Source organism: Eucyclogobius newberryi, unplaced genomic scaffold (genome assembly GCF_026437365.1).
Source record: "Eucyclogobius newberryi isolate DKJ021-1_F unplaced genomic scaffold, fEucNew1.0.hap1 SCAF_29, whole genome shotgun sequence".
Lineage (NCBI taxonomy): Eukaryota > Metazoa > Chordata > Actinopteri > Gobiiformes > Gobiidae > Eucyclogobius > Eucyclogobius newberryi.
In genome coordinates, this window is record NW_027315934.1 from 250682 (window position 1) to 263812 (window position 13131).

At 42.2% G+C, this 13131-nt stretch overlaps 21 non-coding genes across 21 annotated transcripts; all 21 read right to left on the bottom strand.

Annotated features, from left to right (window-relative positions):
* Positions 1–161: 161 nt before the first annotated feature.
* On the bottom strand, positions 162–235 carry trnat-agu (transfer RNA threonine (anticodon AGU)). The gene has a single exon. It is a non-coding gene; the product is annotated as a tRNA-Thr (tRNA).
* An 86-nt stretch (positions 236–321) lies between these two features.
* trnan-guu (transfer RNA asparagine (anticodon GUU)) lies at positions 322–395 on the bottom strand. Its single transcript has one exon. It is a non-coding gene; the product is annotated as a tRNA-Asn (tRNA).
* A 417-nt stretch (positions 396–812) lies between these two features.
* Positions 813–903, bottom strand: trnar-ucu (transfer RNA arginine (anticodon UCU)). Its single transcript is given in 2 exon segments — positions 813–848; positions 867–903. It is a non-coding gene; the product is annotated as a tRNA-Arg (tRNA).
* A 1254-nt stretch (positions 904–2157) lies between these two features.
* trnat-agu (transfer RNA threonine (anticodon AGU)) lies at positions 2158–2231 on the bottom strand. Its single transcript has one exon. It is a non-coding gene; the product is annotated as a tRNA-Thr (tRNA).
* Positions 2232–2317: 86 nt separating this feature from the next.
* On the bottom strand, positions 2318–2391 carry trnan-guu (transfer RNA asparagine (anticodon GUU)). The gene has a single exon. It is a non-coding gene; the product is annotated as a tRNA-Asn (tRNA).
* Positions 2392–2807: 416 nt separating this feature from the next.
* trnar-ucu (transfer RNA arginine (anticodon UCU)) lies at positions 2808–2898 on the bottom strand. The gene is given in 2 exon segments: positions 2808–2843; positions 2862–2898. It is a non-coding gene; the product is annotated as a tRNA-Arg (tRNA).
* A 1237-nt stretch (positions 2899–4135) lies between these two features.
* On the bottom strand, positions 4136–4209 carry trnat-agu (transfer RNA threonine (anticodon AGU)). The gene has a single exon. It is a non-coding gene; the product is annotated as a tRNA-Thr (tRNA).
* Positions 4210–4295: 86 nt separating this feature from the next.
* On the bottom strand, positions 4296–4369 carry trnan-guu (transfer RNA asparagine (anticodon GUU)). Its single transcript has one exon. It is a non-coding gene; the product is annotated as a tRNA-Asn (tRNA).
* A 417-nt stretch (positions 4370–4786) lies between these two features.
* Positions 4787–4877, bottom strand: trnar-ucu (transfer RNA arginine (anticodon UCU)). The gene is given in 2 exon segments: positions 4787–4822; positions 4841–4877. It is a non-coding gene; the product is annotated as a tRNA-Arg (tRNA).
* A 1238-nt stretch (positions 4878–6115) lies between these two features.
* On the bottom strand, positions 6116–6189 carry trnat-agu (transfer RNA threonine (anticodon AGU)). The gene has a single exon. It is a non-coding gene; the product is annotated as a tRNA-Thr (tRNA).
* Positions 6190–6275: 86 nt separating this feature from the next.
* Positions 6276–6349, bottom strand: trnan-guu (transfer RNA asparagine (anticodon GUU)). Its single transcript has one exon. It is a non-coding gene; the product is annotated as a tRNA-Asn (tRNA).
* A 417-nt stretch (positions 6350–6766) lies between these two features.
* trnar-ucu (transfer RNA arginine (anticodon UCU)) lies at positions 6767–6857 on the bottom strand. Its single transcript is given in 2 exon segments — positions 6767–6802; positions 6821–6857. It is a non-coding gene; the product is annotated as a tRNA-Arg (tRNA).
* A 1238-nt stretch (positions 6858–8095) lies between these two features.
* trnat-agu (transfer RNA threonine (anticodon AGU)) lies at positions 8096–8169 on the bottom strand. Its single transcript has one exon. It is a non-coding gene; the product is annotated as a tRNA-Thr (tRNA).
* Positions 8170–8255: 86 nt separating this feature from the next.
* On the bottom strand, positions 8256–8329 carry trnan-guu (transfer RNA asparagine (anticodon GUU)). Its single transcript has one exon. It is a non-coding gene; the product is annotated as a tRNA-Asn (tRNA).
* A 417-nt stretch (positions 8330–8746) lies between these two features.
* On the bottom strand, positions 8747–8837 carry trnar-ucu (transfer RNA arginine (anticodon UCU)). The gene is given in 2 exon segments: positions 8747–8782; positions 8801–8837. It is a non-coding gene; the product is annotated as a tRNA-Arg (tRNA).
* Positions 8838–10074: 1237 nt separating this feature from the next.
* On the bottom strand, positions 10075–10148 carry trnat-agu (transfer RNA threonine (anticodon AGU)). The gene has a single exon. It is a non-coding gene; the product is annotated as a tRNA-Thr (tRNA).
* An 86-nt stretch (positions 10149–10234) lies between these two features.
* trnan-guu (transfer RNA asparagine (anticodon GUU)) lies at positions 10235–10308 on the bottom strand. The gene has a single exon. It is a non-coding gene; the product is annotated as a tRNA-Asn (tRNA).
* Positions 10309–10725: 417 nt separating this feature from the next.
* trnar-ucu (transfer RNA arginine (anticodon UCU)) lies at positions 10726–10816 on the bottom strand. The gene is given in 2 exon segments: positions 10726–10761; positions 10780–10816. It is a non-coding gene; the product is annotated as a tRNA-Arg (tRNA).
* Positions 10817–12070: 1254 nt separating this feature from the next.
* trnat-agu (transfer RNA threonine (anticodon AGU)) lies at positions 12071–12144 on the bottom strand. Its single transcript has one exon. It is a non-coding gene; the product is annotated as a tRNA-Thr (tRNA).
* Positions 12145–12230: 86 nt separating this feature from the next.
* trnan-guu (transfer RNA asparagine (anticodon GUU)) lies at positions 12231–12304 on the bottom strand. The gene has a single exon. It is a non-coding gene; the product is annotated as a tRNA-Asn (tRNA).
* A 418-nt stretch (positions 12305–12722) lies between these two features.
* trnar-ucu (transfer RNA arginine (anticodon UCU)) lies at positions 12723–12813 on the bottom strand. Its single transcript is given in 2 exon segments — positions 12723–12758; positions 12777–12813. It is a non-coding gene; the product is annotated as a tRNA-Arg (tRNA).
* Positions 12814–13131: the final 318 nt, after the last annotated feature.

Here is a 13131-nt window from a genome sequence, read left to right on the forward strand (position 1 = left end):
CCTTACCATCAAACTGAGAAACAAGGAGTGAAAAGAGTGCATTCACTCTGTTTATTCAGGGATACTTTTCAATCTCTAATTAAAAAATGTAAAAGAGCTCTTTCGGGTGATAAGTTTTTCTGTACATGTAAACAACTGATTTGCTTGAAAGGCTATCATGAAGGCACTGCTGGGATTTGAACCCAGGATCTCCTGTTTACTAGACAGGCACTTTGACCATCTAAGCCACAGCGCCTCTTAAATGCTACTCTAACCTGTTTCAGCTAGATATTCAGTGACCAATATCACCTCATAGATTTTGCCTGCTATACGTCTTCCAATCGTCCCTGGGTGGGCTCGAACCACCAACCTCCCGGTTAACAGCCGAGCGCGCTGGCCAATTGCGCCACAGAGACAAACAGCCCGCTCAATAAAATATTTGCGACTCGACAAGCCGCAATATCTTTTTTTTTAAAGCGAACCAGCAACATTCGAAAGTTCAGCCCCTGTCCAATCAACTGTGTTTAATGGAGAGCGAGGGCATCAATCTTTCTACCTTTGAGCTAAATGCCCTGTACCAATGTAGCTATAAAAAACTGGAAGTCTTTCAATCAATCGACTCTCGCCAATTTATTGCGCACTCAATATCCTGCAGTTAATCTGGATATTGAGGAAAAAATGCAAGATAATGTTATTTGACATAATGCCGATGTATTTGCTTACTTTTTCAAGCACACTTGGCAATTGAACCTCGTTCAGCAGTGCCTTTCATCAGATAGTAAAGCGAGCAGATTTTCCATTGTAAAAAAACTAGTATGTTCTCTCACCATTAGCGACTCTGGTGGGACTCGAACCCACAACCTTTGAATGCCCTTACAAATTATGCCTAGAAGTCCAATGCGCTATCCATTGCGCCACAGAGCCCATACATCCTTCCATGATGCTCATTTCCACAAACGCAAAACACGGTTTTCATCCAAAATGGGTCCACATCAGTCATTCCTTGCCAACAAACTGAGAATCAAAAAGTGAAAAGAGTGCAGTTAATCTGTGTGTGCAGGGATACTTTTCCATCTTATTCCAATTTGTAACAGCAGCGCATTTTCTGTCGTTGTAAATGATTTGCATGCTTGAATGGACAACTGAGTAGTAGTAGGTTTGAGATGGGCCGGTAATTATTTAGCACTGTGGCATCAAGACTGCTCTTCTTTAAGACAGGCTTAATGACTGCAGTTTTAAGGATCTTGGGAAAATTCCAGATCCAAGCAACATGTTGACTTTTTGATTGATTGGAGCCAACAGACTGCTCACCATAGACTTTAAAAATCTAGTAGGCAATGCATAAAGGCAGCATGTAGTGGAACTCAGACTTGTGGTGATCTCTTGGAAAGTTTTGTCAGCCACAAATGCAAAATGGGTTAACTCCAGTTGTCTAGCTGGCTGCGTGCTTGTTATCTGCAAATAATGGTATTTTTAATGTTCTGAACTGAGTCTTGCAAAGAAGACTGCAAACTCATTGCACCTGGAGAAATACAGAAACCATCAAAGTAACATTTACCACACTGTAATTTGAAATATTAACCCGCTTTGTCATTAGCAGGTCCAGAGTGTGCCCTTTGCCCTTGGTGGGGCCACTCAGGTGCTGAGTAAGACCAAAGCTTCTGAGGACAGCGCCAAACTCTTTAGAAGAAGACGAGGTTGAGCGGGACGTGAAGGAAGGAAGGAACAGTCACTCACGTACGGGAAACTCCTACCAAGCAGTGGCCAGCCTATAGCACACTGGGATTCTGTGGTAATTGAACCAAATTTAGCAGTTCCTTTCATCAGTTAATAACACAAGCAGGCTTTCCTATTTACCAATGTAGATAACAGGGGTTAAAACAGTGACTCTGGTGGGTCTCGAACTCACAGCCTTTGAATGCCTTTGCAACTTTTGTCTGATTCCCCTTTTTCACAAAAGCAAAACAGTCATCCAAAAACGGTCTACATCAATCAATCAATCAATCAATCAATCAATCCTTACCATCAAACTGAGAAACAAGGAGTGAAAAGAGTGCATTTACTCTGTTTATTCAGGGATACTTTTCAATCTCTAATTAAAAAATGTAAAAGAGCTCTTTCGGGTGATAAGTTTTTCTGTACATGTAAACAACTGATTTGCTTGAAAGGCTATCATGAAGGCACTGCTGGGATTTGAACCCAGGATCTCCTGTTTACTAGACAGGCACTTTGATCATCTAAGCCACAGCGCCTCTTAAAAGCTGCTCCAACCTGTTTCAGCTACATATTCAGTGACCAATATTAACTCATAGATTTTGCCTGCTATACCTCTTCCAATCGTCCCTGGGTGGGCTCGAACCACCAACCTCCCGGTTAACAGCCGAGCGCGCTGGCCAATTGCGCCACAGAGACAAACAGCCCGCTCAATAAAATATTTGCGAGTCGACAAGCCGCAATATCTTTTTTTTTAAAGAGAGCCAGCAACATTCGAAAGTTCAGCCCCTGTCCAATCAACTGTGTTTAATGGAGAGCGAGGGCATCAATCTTCTACCTTTGAGCTAAATCCCCTGTACCAATGTAGCTATAAAAAACTGGAAGTCTTTCAATCAATCGACTCTCGCCAATTTATTGCGCACTCAATATCCTGCAGTTAATCTGGATATTGAGGAAAAATTGCAAGATAATGTTATTTGAAATAATGCCGATGTATTTGCTTACTTTTTCAAGCACACTTGGCAATTGAACCTCGTTCAGCAGTGCCTTTCATCAGATAGTAAAGCGGGCAGATTTTCCATTGTAAAAAAACTAGTATGTTCTCTCACCATTAGCGACTCTGGTGGGACTCGAACCCACAACCTTTGAATGCCCTTACAAATTATGCCTAGAAGTCCAATGCGCTATCCATTGCGCCACAGAGCCCATACATCCTTCCATGATGCTCATTTCCACAAACGCAAAACACGGTTTTCATCCAAAATGGGTCCACATCAGTCATTCCTTGCCAACAAACTGAGAATCAAAAAGTGAAAAGAGTGCAGTTAATCTGTGTGTGCAGGGATACTTTTCCATCTTATTCCAATTTGTAACAGCAGCGCATTTTCTGTCGTTGTAAATGATTTGCATGCTTGAATGGACAACTGAGTAGTAGTAGGTTTGAGATGGGTCGGTAATTATTTAGCACTGTGGCATCAAGACTGCTCTTCTTTAAGACAGGCTTAATGACTGCAGTTTTAAGGATCTTGGGAAAATTCCAGATCCAAGCAACATGTTGACTTTTTGATTGATTGGAGCCAACAGACTGCTCACCATAGACTTTAAAAATCTAGTAGGCAATGCATAAAGGCAGCATGTAGTGGAACTCAGACTTGTGGTGATCTCTTGGAAAGTTTTGTCAGCCACAAATGCAAAATGGGTTAACTCCAGTTGTCTAGCTGGCTGCGTGCTTGTTATCTGCAAATAATGGTATTTTTAATGTTCTGAACTGAGTCTTGCAAAGAAGACTGCAAACTCATTGCACCTGGAGAAATACAGAAACCATCAAAGTAACATTTACCACACTGTAATTTGAAATATTAACCCGCTTTGTCATTAGCAGGTCCAGAGTGTGCCCTTTCCCCTTGGTGGGGCCACTCAGGTGCTGAGTAAGACCAAAGCTTCTGAGGACAGCGCCAAACTCTTTAGAAGAAGACGAGGTTGAGCGGGACGTGAAGGAAGGAAGGAACAGTCACTCACGTACGGGAAACTCCTACCAAGCAGTGGCCAGCCTATAGCACACTGGGATTCTGTGGTAATTGAACCAAGTTTAGCAGTTCCTTTCATCAGTTAATAACACAAGCAGGCTTTCCTATTTACCAATGTAGATAACAGGGGTTACAACAGTGACTCTGGTGGGTCTCGAACTCACAGCCTTTGAATGCCTTTGCAACTTTTGTCTGATTCCCCTTTTTCACAAAGCAAAACAGTCATCCAAAAACGGTCTACATCAATCAATCAATCCTTACCATCAAACTGAGAAACAAGGAGTGAAAAGAGTGCATTCACTCTGTTTATTCAGGGATACTTTTCAATCTCTAATTAAAAAATGTAAAAGAGCTCTTTCGGGTGATAAGTTTTTCTGTACATGTAAACAACTGATTTGCTTGAAAGGCTATCATGAAGGCACTGCTGGGATTTGAACCCAGGATCTCCTGTTTACTAGACAGGCACTTTGACCATCTAAGCCACAGCGCCTCTTAAATGCTACTCTAACCTGTTTCAGCTAGATATTCAGTGACCAATATCACCTCATAGATTTTGCCTGCTATACGTCTTCCAATCGTCCCTGGGTGGGCTCGAACCACCAACCTCCCGGTTAACAGCCGAGCGCGCTGGCCAATTGCGCCACAGAGACAAACAGCCCACTCAATAAAATATTTGCGACTCGACAAGCCGCAATATCTTTTTTTTTAAAGCGAACCAGCAACATTCGAAAGTTCAGCCCCTGTCCAATCAACTGTGTTTAATGGAGAGCGAGGGCATCAATCTTTCTACCTTTGAGCTAAATGCCCTGTACCAATGTAGCTATAAAAAACTGGAAGTCTTTCAATCAATCGACTCTCGCCAATTTATTGCGCACTCAATATCCTGCAGTTAATCTGGATATTGAGGAAAAAATGCAAGATAATGTTATTTGACATAATGCCGATGTATTTGCTTACTTTTTCAAGCACACTTGGCAATTGAACCTCGTTCAGCAGTGCCTTTCATCAGATAGTAAAGCGAGCAGATTTTCCATTGTAAAAAAACTAGTATGTTCTCTCACCATTAGCGACTCTGGTGGGACTCGAACCCACAACCTTTGAATGCCCTTACAAATTATGCCTAGAAGTCCAATGCGCTATCCATTGCGCCACAGAGCCCATACATCCTTCCATGATGCTCATTTCCACAAACGCAAAACACGGTTTTCATCCAAAATGGGTCCACATCAGTCATTCCTTGCCAACAAACTGAGAATCAAAAAGTGAAAAGAGTGCAGTTAATCTGTGTGTGCAGGGATACTTTTCCATCTTATTCCAATTTGTAACAGCAGCGCATTTTCTGTCGTTGTAAATGATTTGCATGCTTGAATGGACAACTGAGTAGTAGTAGGTTTGAGATGGGCCGGTAATTATTTAGCACTGTGGCATCAAGACTGCTCTTCTTTAAGACAGGCTTAATGACTGCAGTTTTAAGGATCTTGGGAAAATTCCAGATCCAAGCAACATGTTGACTTTTTGATTGATTGGAGCCAACAGACTGCTCACCATAGACTTTAAAAATCTAGTAGGCAATGCATAAAGGCAGCATGTAGTGGAACTCAGACTTGTGGTGATCTCTTGGAAAGTTTTGTCAGCCACAAATGCAAAATGGGTTAACTCCAGTTGTCTAGCTGGCTGCGTGCTTGTTATCTGCAAATAATGGTATTTTTAATGTTCTGAACTGAGTCTTGCAAAGAAGACTGCAAACTCATTGCACCTGGAGAAATACAGAAACCATCAAAGTAACATTTACCACACTGTAATTTGAAATATTAACCCGCTTTGTCATTAGCAGGTCCAGAGTGTGCCCTTTGCCCTTGGTGGGGCCACTCAGGTGCTGAGTAAGACCAAAGCTTCTGAGGACAGCGCCAAACTCTTTAGAAGAAGACGAGGTTGAGCGGGACGTGAAGGAAGGAAGGAACAGTCACTCACGTACGGGAAACTCCTACCAAGCAGTGGCCAGCCTATAGCACACTGGGATTCTGTGGTAATTGAACCAAATTTAGCAGTTCCTTTCATCAGTTAATAACACAAGCAGGCTTTCCTATTTACCAATGTAGATAACAGGGGTTAAAACAGTGACTCTGGTGGGTCTCGAACTCACAGCCTTTGAATGCCTTTGCAACTTTTGTCTGATTCCCCTTTTTCACAAAAGCAAAACAGTCATCCAAAAACGGTCTACATCAATCAATCAATCCTTACCATCAAACTGAGAAACAAGGAGTGAAAAGAGTGCATTTACTCTGTTTATTCAGGGATACTTTTCAATCTCTAATTAAAAAATGTAAAAGAGCTCTTTCGGGTGATAAGTTTTTCTGTACATGTAAACAACTGATTTGCTTGAAAGGCTATCATGAAGGCACTGCTGGGATTTGAACCCAGGATCTGCTGTTTACTAGACAGGCACTTTGACCATCTAAGCCACAGCGCCTCTTAAAAGCTGCTCCAACCTGTTTCAGCTACATATTCAGTGACCAATATTACCTCATAGATTATGCCTGCTATACCTCTTCCAATCGTCCCTGGGTGGGCTCGAACCACCAACCTCCCGGTTAACAGCCGAGCGCGCTGGCCAATTGCGCCACAGAGACAAACAGCCCACTCAATAAAATATTTGCGACTCGACAAGCCGCAATATCTTTTTTTTTAAAGCGAACCAGCAACATTCGAAAGTTCAGCCCCTGTCCAATCAACTGTGTTTAATGGAGAGCGAGGGCATCAATCTTTCTACCTTTGAGCTAAATGCCCTGTACCAATGTAGCTATAAAAAACTGGAAGTCTTTCAATCAATCGACTCTCGCCAATTTATTGCGCACTCAATATCCTGCAGTTAATCTGGATATTGAGGAAAAAATGCAAGATAATGTTATTTGACATAATGCCGATGTATTTGCTTACTTTTTCAAGCACACTTGGCAATTGAACCTCGTTCAGCAGTGCCTTTCATCAGATAGTAAAGCGAGCAGATTTTCCATTGTAAAAAAACTAGTATGTTCTCTCACCATTAGCGACTCTGGTGGGACTCGAACCCACAACCTTTGAATGCCCTTACAAATTATGCCTAGAAGTCCAATGCGCTATCCATTGCGCCACAGAGCCCATACATCCTTCCATGATGCTCATTTCCACAAACGCAAAACACGGTTTTCATCCAAAATGGGTCCACATCAGTCATTCCTTGCCAACAAACTGAGAATCAAAAAGTGAAAAGAGTGCAGTTAATCTGTGTGTGCAGGGATACTTTTCCATCTTATTCCAATTTGTAACAGCAGCGCATTTTCTGTCGTTGTAAATGATTTGCATGCTTGAATGGACAACTGAGTAGTAGTAGGTTTGAGATGGGCCGGTAATTATTTAGCACTGTGGCATCAAGACTGCTCTTCTTTAAGACAGGCTTAATGACTGCAGTTTTAAGGATCTTGGGAAAATTCCAGATCCAAGCAACATGTTGACTTTTTGATTGATTGGAGCCAACAGACTGCTCACCATAGACTTTAAAAATCTAGTAGGCAATGCATAAAGGCAGCATGTAGTGGAACTCAGACTTGTGGTGATCTCTTGGAAAGTTTTGTCAGCCACAAATGCAAAATGGGTTAACTCCAGTTGTCTAGCTGGCTGCGTGCTTGTTATCTGCAAATAATGGTATTTTTAATGTTCTGAACTGAGTCTTGCAAAGAAGACTGCAAACTCATTGCACCTGGAGAAATACAGAAACCATCAAAGTAACATTTACCACACTGTAATTTGAAATATTAACCCGCTTTGTCATTAGCAGGTCCAGAGTGTGCCCTTTGCCCTTGGTGGGGCCACTCAGGTGCTGAGTAAGACCAAAGCTTCTGAGGACAGCGCCAAACTCTTTAGAAGAAGACGAGGTTGAGCGGGACGTGAAGGAAGGAAGGAACAGTCACTCACGTACGGGAAACTCCTACCAAGCAGTGGCCAGCCTATAGCACACTGGGATTCTGTGGTAATTGAACCAAATTTAGCAGTTCCTTTCATCAGTTAATAACACAAGCAGGCTTTCCTATTTACCAATGTAGATAACAGGGGTTAAAACAGTGACTCTGGTGGGTCTCGAACTCACAGCCTTTGAATGCCTTTGCAACTTTTGTCTGATTCCCCTTTTTCACAAAAGCAAAACAGTCATCCAAAAACGGTCTACATCAATCAATCAATCCTTACCATCAAACTGAGAAACAAGGAGTGAAAAGAGTGCATTTACTCTGTTTATTCAGGGATACTTTTCAATCTCTAATTAAAAAATGTAAAAGAGCTCTTTCGGGTGATAAGTTTTTCTGTACATGTAAACAACTGATTTGCTTGAAAGGCTATCATGAAGGCACTGCTGGGATTTGAACCCAGGATCTGCTGTTTACTAGACAGGCACTTTGACCATCTAAGCCACAGCGCCTCTTAAAAGCTGCTCCAACCTGTTTCAGCTACATATTCAGTGACCAATATTACCTCATAGATTATGCCTGCTATACCTCTTCCAATCGTCCCTGGGTGGGCTCGAACCACCAACCTCCCGGTTAACAGCCGAGCGCGCTGGCCAATTGCGCCACAGAGACAAACAGCCCGCTCAATAAAATATTTGCGAGTCGACAAGCCGCAATATCTTTTTTTTTAAAGAGAGCCAGCAACATTCGAAAGTTCAGCCCCTGTCCAATCAACTGTGTTTAATGGAGAGCGAGGGCATCAATCTTCTACCTTTGAGCTAAATCCCCTGTACCAATGTAGCTATAAAAAAACTGGAAGTCTTTCAATCAATCGACTCTCGCCAATTTATTGCGCACTCAATATCCTGCAGTTAATCTGGATATTGAGGAAAAATTGCAAGATAATGTTATTTGACATAATGCCGATGTATTTGCTTACTTTTTCAAGCACACTTGGCAATTGAACCTCGTTCAGCAGTGCCTTTCATCAGATAGTAAAGCGGGCAGATTTTCCATTGTAAAAAAACTAGTATGTTCTCTCACCATTAGCGACTCTGGTGGGACTCGAACCCACAACCTTTGAATGCCCTTGCAAATTATGCCTAGAAGTCCAATGCGCTATCCATTGCGCCACAGAGCCCATACATCCTTCCATGATGCTCATTTCCACAAACGCAAAACACGGTTTTCATCCAAAATGGGTCCACATCAGTCATTCCTTGCCAACAAACTGAGAATCAAAAAGTGAAAAGAGTGCAGTTAATCTGTGTGTGCAGGGATACTTTTCCATCTTATTCCAATTTGTAACAGCAGCGCATTTTCTGTCGTTGTAAATGATTTGCATGCTTGAATGGACAACTGAGTAGTAGTAGGTTTGAGATGGGTCGGTAATTATTTAGCACTGTGGCATCAAGACTGCTCTTCTTTAAGACAGGCTTAATGACTGCAGTTTTAAGGATCTTGGGAAAATTCCAGATCCAAGCAACATGTTGACTTTTTGATTGATTGGAGCCAACAGACTGCTCACCATAGACTTTAAAAATCTAGTAGGCAATGCATAAAGGCAGCATGTAGTGGAACTCAGACTTGTGGTGATCTCTTGGAAAGTTTTGTCAGCCACAAATGCAAAATGGGTTAACTCCAGTTGTCTAGCTGGCTGCGTGCTTGTTATCTGCAAATAATGGTATTTTTAATGTTCTGAACTGAGTCTTGCAAAGAAGACTGCAAACTCATTGCACCTGGAGAAATACAGAAACCATCAAAGTAACATTTACCACACTGTAATTTGAAATATTAACCCGCTTTGTCATTAGCAGGTCCAGAGTGTGCCCTTTCCCCTTGGTGGGGCCACTCAGGTGCTGAGTAAGACCAAAGCTTCTGAGGACAGCGCCAAACTCTTTAGAAGAAGACGAGGTTGAGCGGGACGTGAAGGAAGGAAGGAACAGTCACTCACGTACGGGAAACTCCTACCAAGCAGTGGCCAGCCTATAGCACACTGGGATTCTGTGGTAATTGAACCAAGTTTAGCAGTTCCTTTCATCAGTTAATAACACAAGCAGGCTTTCCTATTTACCAATGTAGATAACAGGGGTTACAACAGTGACTCTGGTGGGTCTCGAACTCACAGCCTTTGAATGCCTTTGCAACTTTTGTCTGATTCCCCTTTTTCACAAAGCAAAACAGTCATCCAAAAACGGTCTACATCAATCAATCAATCCTTACCATCAAACTGAGAAACAAGGAGTGAAAAGAGTGCATTCACTCTGTTTATTCAGGGATACTTTTCAATCTCTAATTAAAAAATGTAAAAGAGCTCTTTCGGGTGATAAGTTTTTCTGTACTTGTAAACAACTGATTTGCTTGAAAGGCTATCATGAAGGCACTGCTGGGATTTGAACCCAGGATCTCCTGTTTACTAGACAGGCACTTTGACCATCTAAGCCACAGCGCCTCTTAAATGCTACTCTAACCTGTTTCAGCTAGATATTCAGTGACCAATATCACCTCATAGATTTTGCCTGCTATACGTCTTCCAATCGTCCCTGGGTGGGCTCGAACCACCAACCTCCCGGTTAACAGCCGAGCGCGCTGGCCAATTGCGCCACAGAGACAAACAGCCCTCTCAATAAAATATTTGCGACTCGACAAGCCGCAATATCTTTTTTTTTAAAGCGAACCAGCAACATTCGAAAGTTCAGCCCCTGTCCAATCAACTGTGTTTAATGGAGAGCGAGGGCATCAATCTTTCTACCTTTGAGCTAAATCCCCTGTACCAATGTAGCTATAAAAAACTGGAAGTCTTTCAATCAATCGACTCTCGCCAATTTATTGCGCACTCAATATCCTGCAGTTAATCTGGATATTGAGGAAAAAAAGCAAGATAATGTTATTTGACATAATGCCGATGTATTTGCTTACTTTTTCAAGCACACTTGGCAATTGAACCTCGTTCAGCAGTGCCTTTCATCAGATAGTAAAGCGAGCAGATTTTCCATTGTAAAAAAACTAGTATGTTCTCTCACCATTAGCGACTCTGGTGGGACTCGAACCCACAACCTTTGAATGCCCTTACAAATTATGCCTAGAAGTCCAATGCGCTATCCATTGCGCCACAGAGCCCATACATCCTTCCATGATGCTCATTTCCACAAACGCAAAACACGGTTTTCATCCAAAATGGGTCCACATCAGTCATTCCTTGCCAACAAACTGAGAATCAAAAAGTGAAAAGAGTGCAGTTAATCTGTGTGTGCAGGGATACTTTTCCATCTTATTCCAATTTGTAACAGCAGCGCATTTTCTGTCGTTGTAAATGATTTGCATGCTTGAATGGACAACTGAGTAGTAGTAGGTTTGAGATGGGCCGGTAATTATTTAGCACTGTGGCATCAAGACTGCTCTTCTTTAAGACAGGCTTAATGACTGCAGTTTTAAGGATCTTGGGAAAATTCCAGATCCAAGCAACATGTTGACTTTTTGATTGATTGGAGCCAACAGACTGCTCACCATAGACTTTAAAAATCTAGTAGGCAATGCATAAAGGCAGCATGTAGTGGAACTCAGACTTGTGGTGATCTCTTGGAAAGTTTTGTCAGCCACAAATGCAAAATGGGTTAACTCCAGTTGTCTAGCTGGCTGCGTGCTTGTTATCTGCAAATAATGGTATTTTTAATGTTCTGAACTGAGTCTTGCAAAGAAGACTGCAAACTCATTGCACCTGGAGAAATACAGAAACCATCAGACAAAGTAACATTTACCACACTGTAATTTGAAATATTAACCCGCTTTGTCATTAGCAGGTCCAGAGTGTGCCCTTTGCCCTTGGTGGGGCCACTCAGGTGCTGAGTAAGACCAAAGCTTCTGAGGACAGCGCCAAACTCTTTAGAAGAAGACGAGGTTGAGCGGGACGTGAAGGAAGGAAGGAACAGTCACTCACGTACGGGAAACTCCTACCAAGCAGTGGCCAGCCTATAGCACACTGGGATTCTGTGGTAATTGAACCAAATTTAGCAGTTCCTTTCATCAGTTAATAACACAAGCAGGCTTTCCTATTTACCAATGTAGATAACAGGGGTTACAACAGTGACTCTGGTGGGTCTCGAACTCACAGCCTTTGAATGCCTTTGCAACTTTTGTCTGATTCCCCTTTTTCACAAAAGCAAAACAGTCATCCAAAAACGGTCTACATCAATCAATCAATCAATCAATCAATCCTTACCATCAAACTGAGAAACAAGGAGTGAAAAGAGTGCATTTACTCTGTTTATTCAGGGATACTTTTCAATCTCTAATTAAAAAATGTAAAAGAGCTCTTTCGGGTGATAAGTTTTTCTGTACATGTAAACAACTGATTTGCTTGAAACGCTATCATGAAGGCACTGCTGGGATTTGAACCCAGGATCTCCTGTTTACTAGACAGGCACTTTGACCATCTGAGCCACAGCGCCTCTTAAAAGCTGCTCCAAACTGTTTCAGCTACATATTCAGTGACCAATATTACCTCATAGATTTTGCCTGCTATACCTCTTCCAATCGTCCCTGGGTGGGCTCGAACCACCAACCTCCCGGTTAACAGCCGAGCGCGCTGGCCAATTGCGCCACAGAGACAAACAGCCCGCTCAATAAAATATTTGCGAGTCGACAAGCCGCAATATCTTTTTTTTTAAAGAGAGCCAGCAACATTCGAAAGTTCAGCCCCTGTCCAATCAACTGTGTTTAATGGAGAGCGAGGGCATCAATCTTTCTACCTTTGAGCTAAATCCCCTGTACCAATGTAGCTATAAAAAAACTGGAAGTCTTTCAATCAATCGACTCTCGCCAATTTATTGCGCACTCAATATCCTGCAGTTAATCTGGATATTGAGGAAAAATTGCAAGATAATGTTATTTGACATAATGCCAATGTATTTGCTTACTTTTTCAAGCACACTTGGCAATTGAACCTCGTTCAGCAGTGCCTTTCATCAGATAGTAAAGCGGGCAGATTTTCCATTGTAAAAAAACTAGTATGTTCTCTCACCATTAGCGACTCTGGTGGGACTCGAACCCACAACCTTTGAATGCCCTTGCAAATTATGCCTAGAAGTCCAATGCGCTATCCATTGCGGCACAGAGCCCATACATCCTTCCATGATGCTCATTTCCACAAACGCAAAACACGGTTTTCATCCAAAATGGGTCCACATCAGTCATTCCTTGCCAACAAACTGAGAATCAAAAAGTGAAAAGAGTGCAGTTAATCTGTGTGTGCAGGGATACTTTTCCATCTTATTCCAATTTGTAACAGCAGCGCATTTTCTGTCGTTGTAAATGATTTGCATGCTTGAATGGACAACTGAGTAGTAGTAGGTTTGAGATGGGCCGGTAATTATTTAGCACTGTGGCATCAAGACTGCTCTTCTTTAAGACAGGCTTAATGACTGCAGTTTTAAGGA